The sequence below is a fragment of the Esox lucius genome, chromosome 4, assembly GCF_011004845.1.
Source record: "Esox lucius isolate fEsoLuc1 chromosome 4, fEsoLuc1.pri, whole genome shotgun sequence".
Classification (NCBI taxonomy): domain Eukaryota; kingdom Metazoa; phylum Chordata; class Actinopteri; order Esociformes; family Esocidae; genus Esox; species Esox lucius.
In genome coordinates this window covers 34,003,131-34,016,440 of record NC_047572.1, presented here as the reverse complement: position 1 = coordinate 34,016,440, position 13,310 = coordinate 34,003,131, and positions in this window count along the sequence as shown.

The window sequence follows — 13,310 nt, the reverse complement described above, 5'->3', positions numbered from 1 at the left end:
ATGGGAGAAGCGAGATGTGTTGGTCAGTTGGTAGAGCAGGTTGCTTACAACACTAGGGTTGTTGGTTCGATTCCCACAGGGGGAATTCCCACCCTTAAAATAAAGTTATTCAAACCTCACTACTGTCAGTTTTCTGGATAAGGATGCCTATTAAATGCCTGAAATGTAAAATGAAGAGCAAATCCCTTGTTGAAACTGTCAGATTTGCCAGTAAAAAAAAAAGAGTATTTCACTAAATTGATTAATCTAGTGACATAATTCCTAACAACATCATGGGTGAGCTCTGGCCATTATCTTTTAATTCAAATTGTGGATTACTACTGGTGGGACTTAATGCAATTCAAAACAGTAACAAACAGACACTTTCCTTAACACTTCAAATATCTAAGTGGGGACATCTTGATATTATAACATGGAATCAATATAGCCAGCTCTGTCAGGTTGTGTCTGGGTTGAGATAATGGAAACCACATATTAACACCAACATCCAATCAGCTCTTCTGGTTACTATGATGTGTATCATCGTCTAATCATCTAGTTGGTCCAGTGATTTGTAACAATGTCCAGTCAGCTGGTCTAGTTGGTCCAGTGATTTGTAACAATGTCCAGTCAGCTGGTCTAGTTGGTCCAGTGATGTGGAACAATGTCCAATCAGCTGGTCTAGTTGGTCCAGTGATGTGGAACAATGTCCAATCCGCTGGTCTAGTATGTCCAGTGATGTGGAACAATGTCCAATCAGCTGCTGTAGTTGGTCCAATGATGTGGAACAATGTCCAATCAGCTGGTCTAGTTGGTCCGGTGATGTGGAACAATGTCCAATCAGCTGGTCTAGTTGGTCCGGTGATGTGGAACAACGTCCAATCAGCTGGTCTAGTTGGTCCAGTGATGTGGAACAATGTCCAATCAGCTGGTCTAGTTGGTCCAGTGATGTGGAACAATGTCCAATCTGCTGGTCTAGTATGTCCAATGATGTGGAACAATGTCCAATCAGCTGGTCTAGTTGGTCCAATGATGTGGAACAATGTCCAATCAGCTGGTCTAGTTGGTCCGGTGATGTGGAACAACGTCCAATCAGCTGGTCTAGTTGGTCCAGTGATGTGGAACAACGTCCAATCAGCTGGTCTAGTTTGTCCAGTGATGTGGAACAACGTCCAATCAGCTGGTCTAGTTGGTCCAGTGATGTGGAACAATGTCCAATCAGCTGGTATAGTTAGTACATGTGTATCAGTGATTGATCTGCTTTTCTGGTTGGGGTGTGTCATTGATGAGATGTCCCTTAATCATTCCAGAGCCTAATCATCTATCTATCATATAGGGGGATAGAGGGCAGATGTTAAACACACAAAACCTATGACCTTTAAACCTGCTGTAATATATATGCTGACTCTGGTTGACCCAGAGATTATGAGGTGTGTTGTTTACACATCTGCTCTCTAATTTCTCTGGTCTCTGCAGACAAATACACATACACACAAACACACATAGAAAATCAAACGATCTGACAGGGCATATACAATGAGGGGAAAAATGTATTGAACCCCTGCTAATTATGTACGTTTGCCCACTGACAAAGAAATTATCAGTCTATAATTTTATTGGTAGGTTTATTTGAACAGTGAGAGACATAATAACAACAACATAAATCCAGAAAAACGCATGTCAAAAATTTTATAAATTGATTTGCATTTTAATGAGTGAAATAAGTATTCAAACCCTCTGCAAAACATGACTTAGTACTTGTTGGCAAAACCTTTATTGGCAATCACAGAGGTCAGACGTTTCTTGTAGTTGGCCACCAGGTTTGCACACATCTCAGGAGGGATTTTGTCCCACTCCTCTTTGCAGATCTTCTCCAAGTCATTAAGGTTTCGAGGCTGATGTTTGGCAACTCAAACCTTCAGGTCCCTCTACAGATTTTCTATTGGTTTAAGGTCTGGAGACTGGCTAGGCTACATCATTCAGATGTTCACTGGCAAACTTTAGACGGGCCTGTACATGTGCTTTCTTGAGCAGGGGGACCTTGCAGGGGCTGTAGGATTTCAGTCCTTCACGGCGTAGTGTGTTACCAATTGTTTTCTTGGTGACTATGGTCGCAGCTGCCTTGAGATCATTGACAAGATCCTCCTGTGTAGTTCTGGGCTGATTTATCATCGTTCTCATGATCATTGCAACAATAAACCTACAATTAAAATTATAGACTGATAATTTCTTTGTCCGTGGGCAAACGTACAAAATCAGCAGGGATCAAATATTTTTTCCCTCAGTGTATAAACTGCTCAAAAAGATGAAGGGAACACTTAATTGAGGTCTCAATGAACAAAATATATTAAAGATCAAAATCTTTACTGTACATTGTGTAATTAATTGAGAACAAAATCACGTAACAGCGATCAATGGGAACCAAAATCACCAACCGATTGAGGGATGGATTCAAACTAAACAAAATCAAAGTAAACAATTGAAATCACATGCTGATCCAACTTTCGTGAATTTCAACACAGCAACTCATAAAGTGACTCAGTAGTGTGTATGGGCCTCATGTCCCTGTATGCACTCCCAACAATGTCTGGGCATGTTCCTGATGAGATGGTGGATGATGTCCTGGGGTATCTCCTCCCAGACCTGGATCAGGGCATAAGTGAGCTCCTGGTGCTACTTGGTGGCGTGAGATGCACCGATACTTTATGTCCCAGAGGTTCTCAACTGGATTCAGGTCAGGGGAACATGAGGGCCAGTCAGTGGCATCAATGCCTTTGCCATCCAGGAACTGCCTACACACTCTGGCCACATGAGGCCGGGCATTTTCCTGCACCAGGAGGAACCCAGGTCCCACTGCCCCAGCGTAAGGTCTGATGGTGGGTCTGAGGATTTCATTCCGGTAACTAACAGCAGTCAGGCTACTGTTGGCTAGAATGTGGAGGTCTGTGACCCTTCAAGGATATGCCTCCCCAGACCATCACTGACCCACCACTAAACCGGTCATGCTGGATGATTTTGCAGGCAACATAACATTCACCACGGCATTGTATGAACCTGCTCTCATCTGTGAAGATAACTGGGCGCCAATGGCGGACCTGCCAATTCTGGTGATCTCTGGTGAATGCCAGTCAAGCTGTATGGTACTGGGCTGTGAGCACAGGTCCCAGTAGAGGAAGTTGAGCTCTCATGCCACCCTCATGGAGTCTGTTTCTGACAGTTTGGTCAGAAACATGCACACAAGCTGGAGGTCATTTTGTAGGGGTCTGGCAGTGCTCCTCCTGTTCCTCCTTGCACAAAGGAGCAGATACCGGTCATGCTGCTGGGTTGATGCCCTTCTATGGCCCTGTCCAGCTCTCCAGTCAAACTACAAACTAAACTGCAGTGAACCATCATAAGTACATCTTTGTTGATAACACAGGCTTCTACTGGGCCAAAACTGTCACCGAAATATCATTGTCCAATGAGCAACTGTCCATGTGCCTCGACAACATGGGGGAAATTGTGTGGAACAATGTTAGGTCCCACCATTCAGAGGTGTTTCAGGAATAGTTTTGGGCCAATCCCTGATTCCTGACCCTAGACCTGCCCCATAATCTCCTATTCATTATGGAGGTGGAGGTCTATGACCACCGTCCCCATGAGCATGTCACCCTCCTACAGCTCATGGAAAAGACATGACATGACATCACTGATGACCAATGTCACGGTTGGATTCGCCACACCAAAAGAACTGCCCGCAGTGCATGAAAAATAAAGACAGAATTGATACAAATTAGTGTAGTGTGCGCTAAACACTGACATTTATTTTATTTTATTCTGATTGTGTTTGTTACAATTGATTAGATAAAAAACCATGTTGCAATAAAAATTACTTTTTTGCATCAATGATTGTAGAAGATTCGTTCATTGATCAAACTTTTGATCAAAATAAATTCTGGAAATTATTTTCTGTCAGTTATGATGGGAAATGTACAGTTAGAGTTTTGTCTAATGTGAAAACAGTGAAATTAACTGTAACAGATTACCTTTAGCACTTCAAAGAGTTTTGTGTCTTACATTGTTTGTTCTTGGACTAAATGATGAAAGCAAAATCAGTTGTTTTGAATGCAATATATAATGATTTACAAGTATGATCTGTTTGGAGTCTTGTAATAAGAATTTTGAAACACTGTACCATACTACTGAAAAAAAAAACAAGGCTGTCAAACATTATTATCTTTAAGGACACTAAATGTAAAAATGTGATGCTTCACAATATGTGATACGCTAATCCATAGTGTCTCATATACTGTTAATAATTATTTACAGATTTTTACAATTTGATGCAATTGAATGCCCGAGCATCTTTTAGCCATTTGAGTCTTTGAATTAATACGTGCACACACACACACACACACACACAAACGTATAGACACAAAAAGACACAAACACAACCACACTCAGTGGCAACCTGTAGCTTCTGGAACCTGGCAATTACCCTGTACTTTACTGGACCCAATGAGGGGGAGGAGTTGTGGGGTGAGAGTGAAGTGGGGGGAGAAGTGGTGGGGAGGTGTGGAGAGGAGGGGGAGGAGTGGTGGGGGGAGGAGCAGTGGGGAGGGGAGAGGAATGGGGGAAAGAGTGGGGAAAGGAGTGGTTGGGGGGCTGGGGTGAGACGTGTGGAGAGGGGAAAGGAGTTGTGGGGGGAGTGGTGGGAGAAAGGAGTGGGGGGGGGGGGTGGTGGGAGGCTGGGGGGAGGGGAGTGGTGTGGGTGGGGGTGGGGGGCTCATTGTGTCAGTCATAGAGACTGAAAGCTGCTGTCTGAGTCCGCTCCCCCTCTCTCCCCGAGGGAAATAACCCCCTAATCCAGACTCCATCGCTCAATCTCTCTCTCCGTCTCTCTCCCTATTCCTCACACCCTTTCTCCCCCGTCTCCCAGACAATCCTCTTCTGCCCATCCTGTTGATGTGCATCTACATCCTTCTCAGGGGAGGGCAGCAAACAAACACTGTATTATTTAGAGAAGGCAGAGTCTGATTGGCTGATTACCACCGAGCTTTCCTTGTCTTCTAGGTAGATGCAGTGTAATGAATGTTGGAATGTTTCCTTGTCTTCTAGGTAGATGCAGTGTAATGAATGTTGGAATGTTTCCTTGTCTTCTAGGTAGATGCAGTGTAATGAATGTTGGAATGTTTCCTTGTCTTCTAGGTAGATGCAGTGTAATGAATGTTAGAATGTTTCCTTGTCTTCTAGGTAGATGGAGTGTAATGAATGTTGGAATGTTTCCTTGTCTTCTAGGTAGATGCAGTGTAATGAATGTTGGAATGTTTCCTTGTCTTCTAGGTAGATGCAGTGTAATGAATGTTGGAATGTTTCCTTGTCTTCTAGGTAGATGCAGTGTAATGAATGTTGGAATGTTTCCTTGTCTTCTAGGTAGATGCAGTGTAATGAATGTTGGAATGTTTCCTTGTCTTCTGTGTAGATACAGCATAATAAATGTTGGAATGTTTCCTAATCTTCTGAGTAATCCTTGTTTAACCCTTTCCACACATTATACAACAAGCTAGTTTAACCCTATCCATATATCATATTACTAGCTAGTTTAACCCTATCCATATATCATATTACTAGCGAGTTTAACCCTATCCATTATTCATACTATTAGATAGTTTAACCATATTCATATATCATACTGCCAGCTCATTCAACCCTATCCATATATCATACTACTAGCTTGTTTAACCTTATCCATATATCATATTACTAGCTAATTTAACCCTATCCATATATCATCCTACCAACAAGCATGTCTGTTGTGTTTAATATTGAACCTCTATATTTTACAATAACATCCAGACCAACCTGCTACGTGACTGATTTCATTTACCACACACACACACACACACACACACACACATACAGACAAACAATCACTTAGAAGTGATTGAAAGTCAAGGTCTGTTCAATCCCAGGAACCCGATTGCATCATCAAAATCCACCGCAGTCAGACTACCCAGAATCCCAAGCCCTGCCAGAAGGAAGTGGCTTTCTCTCCCAACTGTTATATCACTACTGATGGCTGACTGGTTGCTGACTAATTGGCTGACTGTTTGACTGGTGGGATGGATGGCTAGCTAGCTGACTAGCTGACTTGTTTACTGACTGATATGATAACTATTATACTGAACACTGCTATACTGTACTTGATAACTAATATACTGAACACTGCTATGCTGTACTTGATAGCTATTATACTGAACACTGCTATACTGTACTTGATAACTAATATACTGAACACTGCTATGCTGTACTTGATAGCTATTATACTGAACACTGCTATGCTGTACTTGATAGCTATTATACTGAACTCCGCTATAATGTATTCAATAGCTATTATATGGAAACTTTTTATAATGTATTTAATAGCTACAATAATATATTTACCTCAGACAGGGGAGGTTCTAGAGGTGGACAAATGCATCAAGTCTGTAGTTGAAAACATCATTGGTGTTTGTTGATCCAACTAAACAATGTAGTACAACATGGCTTTTAGCAGACACTCATCCTAAGCCACCTACAGCCATCCTTTTCCATTGTAAAGGTAGCCGCAGGAATCAAACCCAGTAGCCTAGCGCTGCTGTAGAGTCATGCTGTACAGCCTAGGACCACATCCTCCTGGGCTGCAGAGGCTGCTTCCATCACCATGTCAGCTTATCTTCTACACCCAGATCACTCCTTGAGTCTTTAACACTCACCACACACAGACACACAGGAATAGAAAGACCCAATCGCATAGCCACACACACAAACAGACACACACACAAACAGACACACACACGCAAAGTTATGTTTGATGCTAAATGAAAGGGCACCATCCAGATCATCTCCAGGACATTGTGATATTATTGTGATATTTTCAAAAATATACACACACCCATGTTCACACTCTCGATCACACACACACACACGCAAAATTACACACAACATATGCACACCACACACACACACAACACACACAACATAAACACAGCACACACAACATAAACACAACACACACAACATAAACACAACACACACAACATAAACACAGCACACACAACATAAACACAACACACACAACATAAACACAACACACACAACATAAACACAACACACACAACATAAACACAACACACACAACATAAACACAACACACACACGTCTCATCAGTGAAGGGGTGTACGGCCCAGCTGAGGATAGAATAGAGTTGGCAAAATGTTTCCCTCCCACTCTCCTCATCCCTCTCTCTCCTCATCCCTCTCTCTTCTCCTCCCCCTCTCCTCATCCCTCTCTCTTCACCTCCCCCTCTCCTCACCTCCCACTCTCCTCACCTCCCAATCTTTTCTCAACCTCATCTCTTTTATCAACCCCCTTTTTTTGAATTTCTTCTTCTCAACTCCACTCATCCCCCTCTCCTCATCCCTCTCTCTTCTCCTCCCCCTCTCCTCATCCCTCTCTCTTCTCCTCCCCCTCTCCTCATCCCTCTTTCTTCTCCTCTCCTCCTCTCATCCTCCACTCCTCCTCTCCTCCTCGGTAACCTGTTTCCGAGCCAAGCTCCTATTTGGCAGAGAGGAGTGAAGAAGGGATGAGAGGAGGAGAACAGGAAAAAGGAAAGGAGGGGTCCATGACCAGTTACTTCCTCCATTGTCTCAAATGGCCCCTGTTCCCCAGTGTGTTGATAAGTAAATATGGTTTGATTAGGAACACACCTCATGTCATCTACCATGTTGTTTCCAGCTGAAGAAATAAAGCCAGCCCCCGCCAACTCAAAACCTTCTACTGATACCGCTACAGACAGATGTGACCTGCCAAATCAGCGGATTTTGATTTTAGCGTCACGGTGAAATCATATACATCATGGGGACAATAAAATACAAATCTTTAGAAGAACATGCCTGCTTTCAGACATGCAAACTCTGCAAAGCTACAGTGCAGCATGCTTGGCTAGAGGTATGTCTGAAGTAAATTGTTTAGAGCTGGAGTTATATCTAAGTTCAATTGTTTGGAGCTGGAGTTATATATGAGGTCAATTGTTTGGAGCTTGAGTTATATATGAGGTCAATTGTTTGGAGCTGGAGGTACAGTGTGTCCCAAGTACTGTACATTTTGGATTTCAATTAAATTGTATGCTACTGACCTGTGTGGGCATTTGCATTTGTTCACATACATATGCTTTTCCTCCAATAAAACATAATAAACATCCACTGTATGATTAGTCCCAGTAGGTGAGAGTGTTGTTGTTTTCCTGTAAACAAACAGGTTGGTAGTGTGTTGAATGAACATCAGGTTAGTGGGCTGTACATGACGAAGACAACTACAGGCTGGATACAAGGTCTGGGATGTGGGTTGTAGATACAGCAGCCCCACAGGAACACAAAATAGCCACAGCATCACATAGTGAGAGGAGAGACAATAACAGAGCAAGAGGAGAGAATGTGTAACAGTGAATAAGACAGGAAGAGGAGAGAGAAAAACGGTGAGAGACTCTCAAAACCACTCATCTTGATTCTTGATCTAAACTCAGAATCTTTCATTGCCCTGATTCGTACAGATATCATTTGTTATCCTGGTTCATACAGACTTTGAACTTTTCAATATCCAGATTCACAAAGATTCAGAGCTGTTATTTACTCTGATTGATACAGACTTGTAGACCTGGGAAGGCCAAGACAAAACAGGTGGCAGAGAGAGGAGCTCAGGTAAGGAAGTAGGGTTTGATCCATTTCTGAAGTATGGAAGTAGAAGATCTCCTTCTCTCTCCATAGGCAAGCAAAATGGTCTGGAAGTGGTTCCCAGCTTCAACTGAAACCAGGAATGTGTTGATTTTTACATTACATAGAGAGTTATGGTGATTTTTTATAGATATCATTTTTTTATCTAATAACACAATGGTACATCACATAGGAAGTAAATCATATGAGCCAATTGAAAATGCCTAAAAAAAGGATAAGAATTAAAAAATACAAGCTATGAAAGAATATGTATCTCCTGAACCACTGAAGTGTTACTGAGCTCTGTGCTCTGTGCTGGATCTCTGTATGTGTGTCAAACACAGTTAGTGTGGGCGTACAGGGTTGAATGTGTCTTTGTGTACAAGAGAATTATGAGAGAGAGGAAGATGGTGAGGGAAAGGGTGAGAGAGAAGCACACAGAGAGAGGTGGAGATAAGGACAGAGAGATAGAGATGAAGTGTCAGGTATAGCCCTTACAGAGTAATGAGGTACAAGTCAGGGACAACCCTTACAGAGTAATGAGGAACAGGTCAGGGACAATCCTTACAGAGTAATGAGGAACAGGTCAGGGACAACCCTTACAGAGTAATGAGGAACACATGTCAGAGGGACAGCCCTTACACAGTAACAAGGTACAGGTCAGGGATAACCCTGGAACACATGTCAGAGGGACAACCCTTACAGAGTTATGAGGTACAGGTCAGGGACAACCCTTACAGAGTAATGAGGAACACATGTCAGAGGGACAGCCCTTACAGATTAATGAGGTACAGGTCAGGGACAAGCCTTACAAAGAAATGAGATACAGGTCAGGGACAACCTGTATAGAGTAATGAGGTACAGGTCAGATGCAGCTCTTACAGAGTAATGAGGTACAGGACAGGGACAACCCTTACAGAGAAATTAGATACAGGTCAAGGACACCCTGTATAGAGTAATGAGGTAGATATCAGATAATGCCTTTAAAGAGGAATGAGGTAGAGGTCAGATATAGCCCTTACAGAGTAATGAGGTACATACTGGGACAGCACTTGAAGAGTAATGAGGTACAGGTCAGGGACAACTACTTTGACAATCCCTTCCCCCCCAAATGTCCCTGTCCTTGCTTCTGAGGTACAGGTCAGATACAGTGTAATGAGGTACAGGTCAGATACATTCAAGGGAGCTGTGTTCTCAACTTATCTTCATCCTCTCCCTGACCCGTAATACCAACGGGTTATGAACAGACCTCTAGAGCTGTAACGTTTTCCAAATGTTGCTGTATAATTAATTGTCACAGAAATAATTGTGATGAACAATACAATTGTCTCTTTCGGTCAAATTTTAAAATCACTTAGTTAGCTGTTCTGTCACGCTACAGGGTGCATTCAGGCATTGGAAACGTGTTTGATGGATGCAAACAAAAGTATGACCATGCTTTGACCTATCTCGTTAATCCTTTAGACCCCAATACAATTCTAGAATGTTACTGTAGATTACTGAGAAATCTCAAAATAAATAATAGTTTTTTCACACATTTTCAACAAACATATATAGCACAAAAACTAAGAACAAATAAAAATTACAAGTTTACTTTGTTTTAAAGAGCACACCATTTTGTAGACCTCTCACTCTTCCTACTCTCCCTCTGCGAGCGCAGCAACCATTTGCCACTACACAATTTCTCGAATAGCCTGATAGAATAACCATCGATAGTAAACTAACTTCAGCAAGTAGTTGTGGTTGTTTCCACACGGATCGGTAGAAACAAGAAGTTTGCATAAGGAAATACTGCGACTCTTTTTGGGCGAGTTTGAGCAAGCAATCATTTGAGATAAGCACAAAAAACGTGAAAAAAATCAAAGCATAGGACACACATATCTCAAGACATTGAAAATATGTGTCGGCAGATGCAGGACAACATCATGATCAAGTGACAACGCCGTCAGCGAAGCACAACATTACAGGCTCCAATCTTGGCTAGCTAGTGAAAGTGACAGCTCGTTACCTCACAAGCGAAACGCATTTGCGGCCAGACAACTTTTCTATAGTCTGACATATGAACTGAACCGGACAATTAGCTGTCTAGTTAGCTATTGCAGTTTGCATATATGAAGAAACGCGTGCAAGGAGGTTTCCAACTGCGTTTCACCAAACAACAAAGAAACAGCCTCTTCTAAGGTAAAACGTTGTGGCCGCTTTGGCGCTAGCATTTTGAGTAAGGAAATGTAAACATTTACAGTTTTTTTGGATTGCTTACACACTAAAATTAAAAGTAGTACACTATTAGCAAAACCTTACACTCAAGAAGCAAAACATCAGCCCATATTTGCACAACTATAAGCACAATGTCAACTTCACACTTGTTGCAAAACTCTACACACAGTGATTTGCAAAACACTAAACACACTTAACATACATTACACACAAACATCTATCATGAAGTCACTTCCTTGCAATACCAAAGCACTGACTGTCAAATGACCACACCGTCCAACCAATTGGTTCAACACAGTCATCAGGTGTGCAAACACTTGTTTGCTTAATTGAAAACACACCAATCAGGTGTATAAGCACTTTAAAAAGCAGCAGGTGAGTTCATCAGTCTTCAAGCACAATGGAAAGAGTCAGAGAAAGAGTAAGACGAGGAGGAGAACGAGGAGTAAGACGAGGAGGAGAACGAGGAGTAAGATGAGGAGGAGAACGAGGAGTAAGACGAGGAGGAGAACGAGGAGTAAGACGAGGAGGAGAACGAGGAGGAGGACAAGGAGGAGGAGGAAGGGGAGGAAGAGGAATCAACAGAGGAAGAGATGGAGGCCATGCTGGAGGTAGAGGTAGAGGTAGAGGAAGAGGAAGACAAGAAGGTGCTCAAAGAGGACCGAATCTGACAAATGAGATCCGTGCAACACTGGTTGACCACGTTGTCAACCACGGCCTGACGCTGAGGGAGGCTGGACTGCGAGTACAGCCAAATCTAAGCCGATACACAGTGGCAAGTGTGATAAGAACATTTCGACTGGAAAATAGGTATTGTATGAATATCATCATATCAAAAACATCTGCACGGTTTCAGTAACTGCTTACAGTACTCTGTTTCATGCACTATCAGCACTTCTGTTACCTTTTCCTGTGAAATTACTGTACTATTGTATACTGTTTGTTTTTTTTCTACATAGGATTGAGGGTCAGGAACGACAAGGGGGAAGGCCTCCTATGTTCACAGAACAGCAAGAGAGGGAGATAGTAAACATGGTTTTGGCCAACAATGCTATAACACTCAATCAGCTCCGAACTAACATTATCAATAACCACGCCAGTTTCAACAATATCCATCAGGTCTCAACATCAACACTGGCACGCATCCTAAATAAAAACCATATTCAAATGAAGCAAATTTATCGAGTGCCTTTCGAGCGCAATTCCGAAAGGGTGAAACGACTGCGGCATGATTATGCAGAGGTATGTATTCACTTTAGCAGTGTGATCTTGCATACTGTCTCAATCTTTTACTGTACTGTAATATGTATACTACATCTACACTGAACTACACAATTTTGCCTGACACTGTTCTTCAGAGAGTTTTACGAATGGATGGAGAGGAGATCCAGCATGAGTTCATTTACGTAGATGAGGCTGGGTTCAACCTGACGAGAACACGAAGGAGGGGAAGAAACATCATTGGCCACAGGGCTATAGTCAACGTCCCAGGGCAACATGGGGGTAATATAACACTCTGTGCAGCCATTACACAGAATGGGGTCCTCCACCGCCATGCCCATATGGGCCCTTACAACACAGCACTCATACTTACATTCTTGGACCAATTGCACAACATAACAGCAGCAAATCAAATCGATCATATGCAATACATTGTTGTCTGGGACAATGTGTCTTTCCACCGTTCTGCTCTGGTTCAGAACTGGTTTCAGCAACATCCACATGTCACCGTCCTATATCTTCCACCATACTCTCCATTCCTCAACCCTATAGAAGAGTTCTTCTCGGCATGGCGGTGGAAGGTATATGATCTCCGTCTCCAGGCTGAGGTACCCCTCATCCAAGCCATGGAGGAGGCCTGTGACCAGATGGAGGTAGCAGCAATGCAAGGATGGATTCGTCATTCAAGACGTTTCTTTCCAAGGTGTCTTGCTAATGACAACATTGCCTGCGATGTTGATGAAATTCTCTGGCCAGATCCAGCTAGGCGAAGAGACAATGTCTAGTTTTTTTTGTTTTAGTTTTTTTTTACAGTAAACTTACAGTACAATACGTAAAGTGACATTTTGTTACAGTATTATGAATGTCAACATTTTGGGCGTGTTGAGAAATAAATGAGTTTCTTCAGTCTGCAACATTGGTCTTGTGTAGTGTTTGGTGTATTTACATTATATTTGTACTTTGTTGATGGTAGCCTACTCTAATCATAGGGAAGTAGAAGTGCTAAAAGTGTTTTAGGTTTATCACAGCAGAGTGTAACTCGTGCAAACAGAGTATAGTAATGTGAAACGTGTGTGTTTCATATGGTAACAAAGTGTGGTTTTTAAACAGAAGTGTATAGTTTTTACAAGAGTGTTTAATTATGCAAAGGTTCTGTAGTGTTTT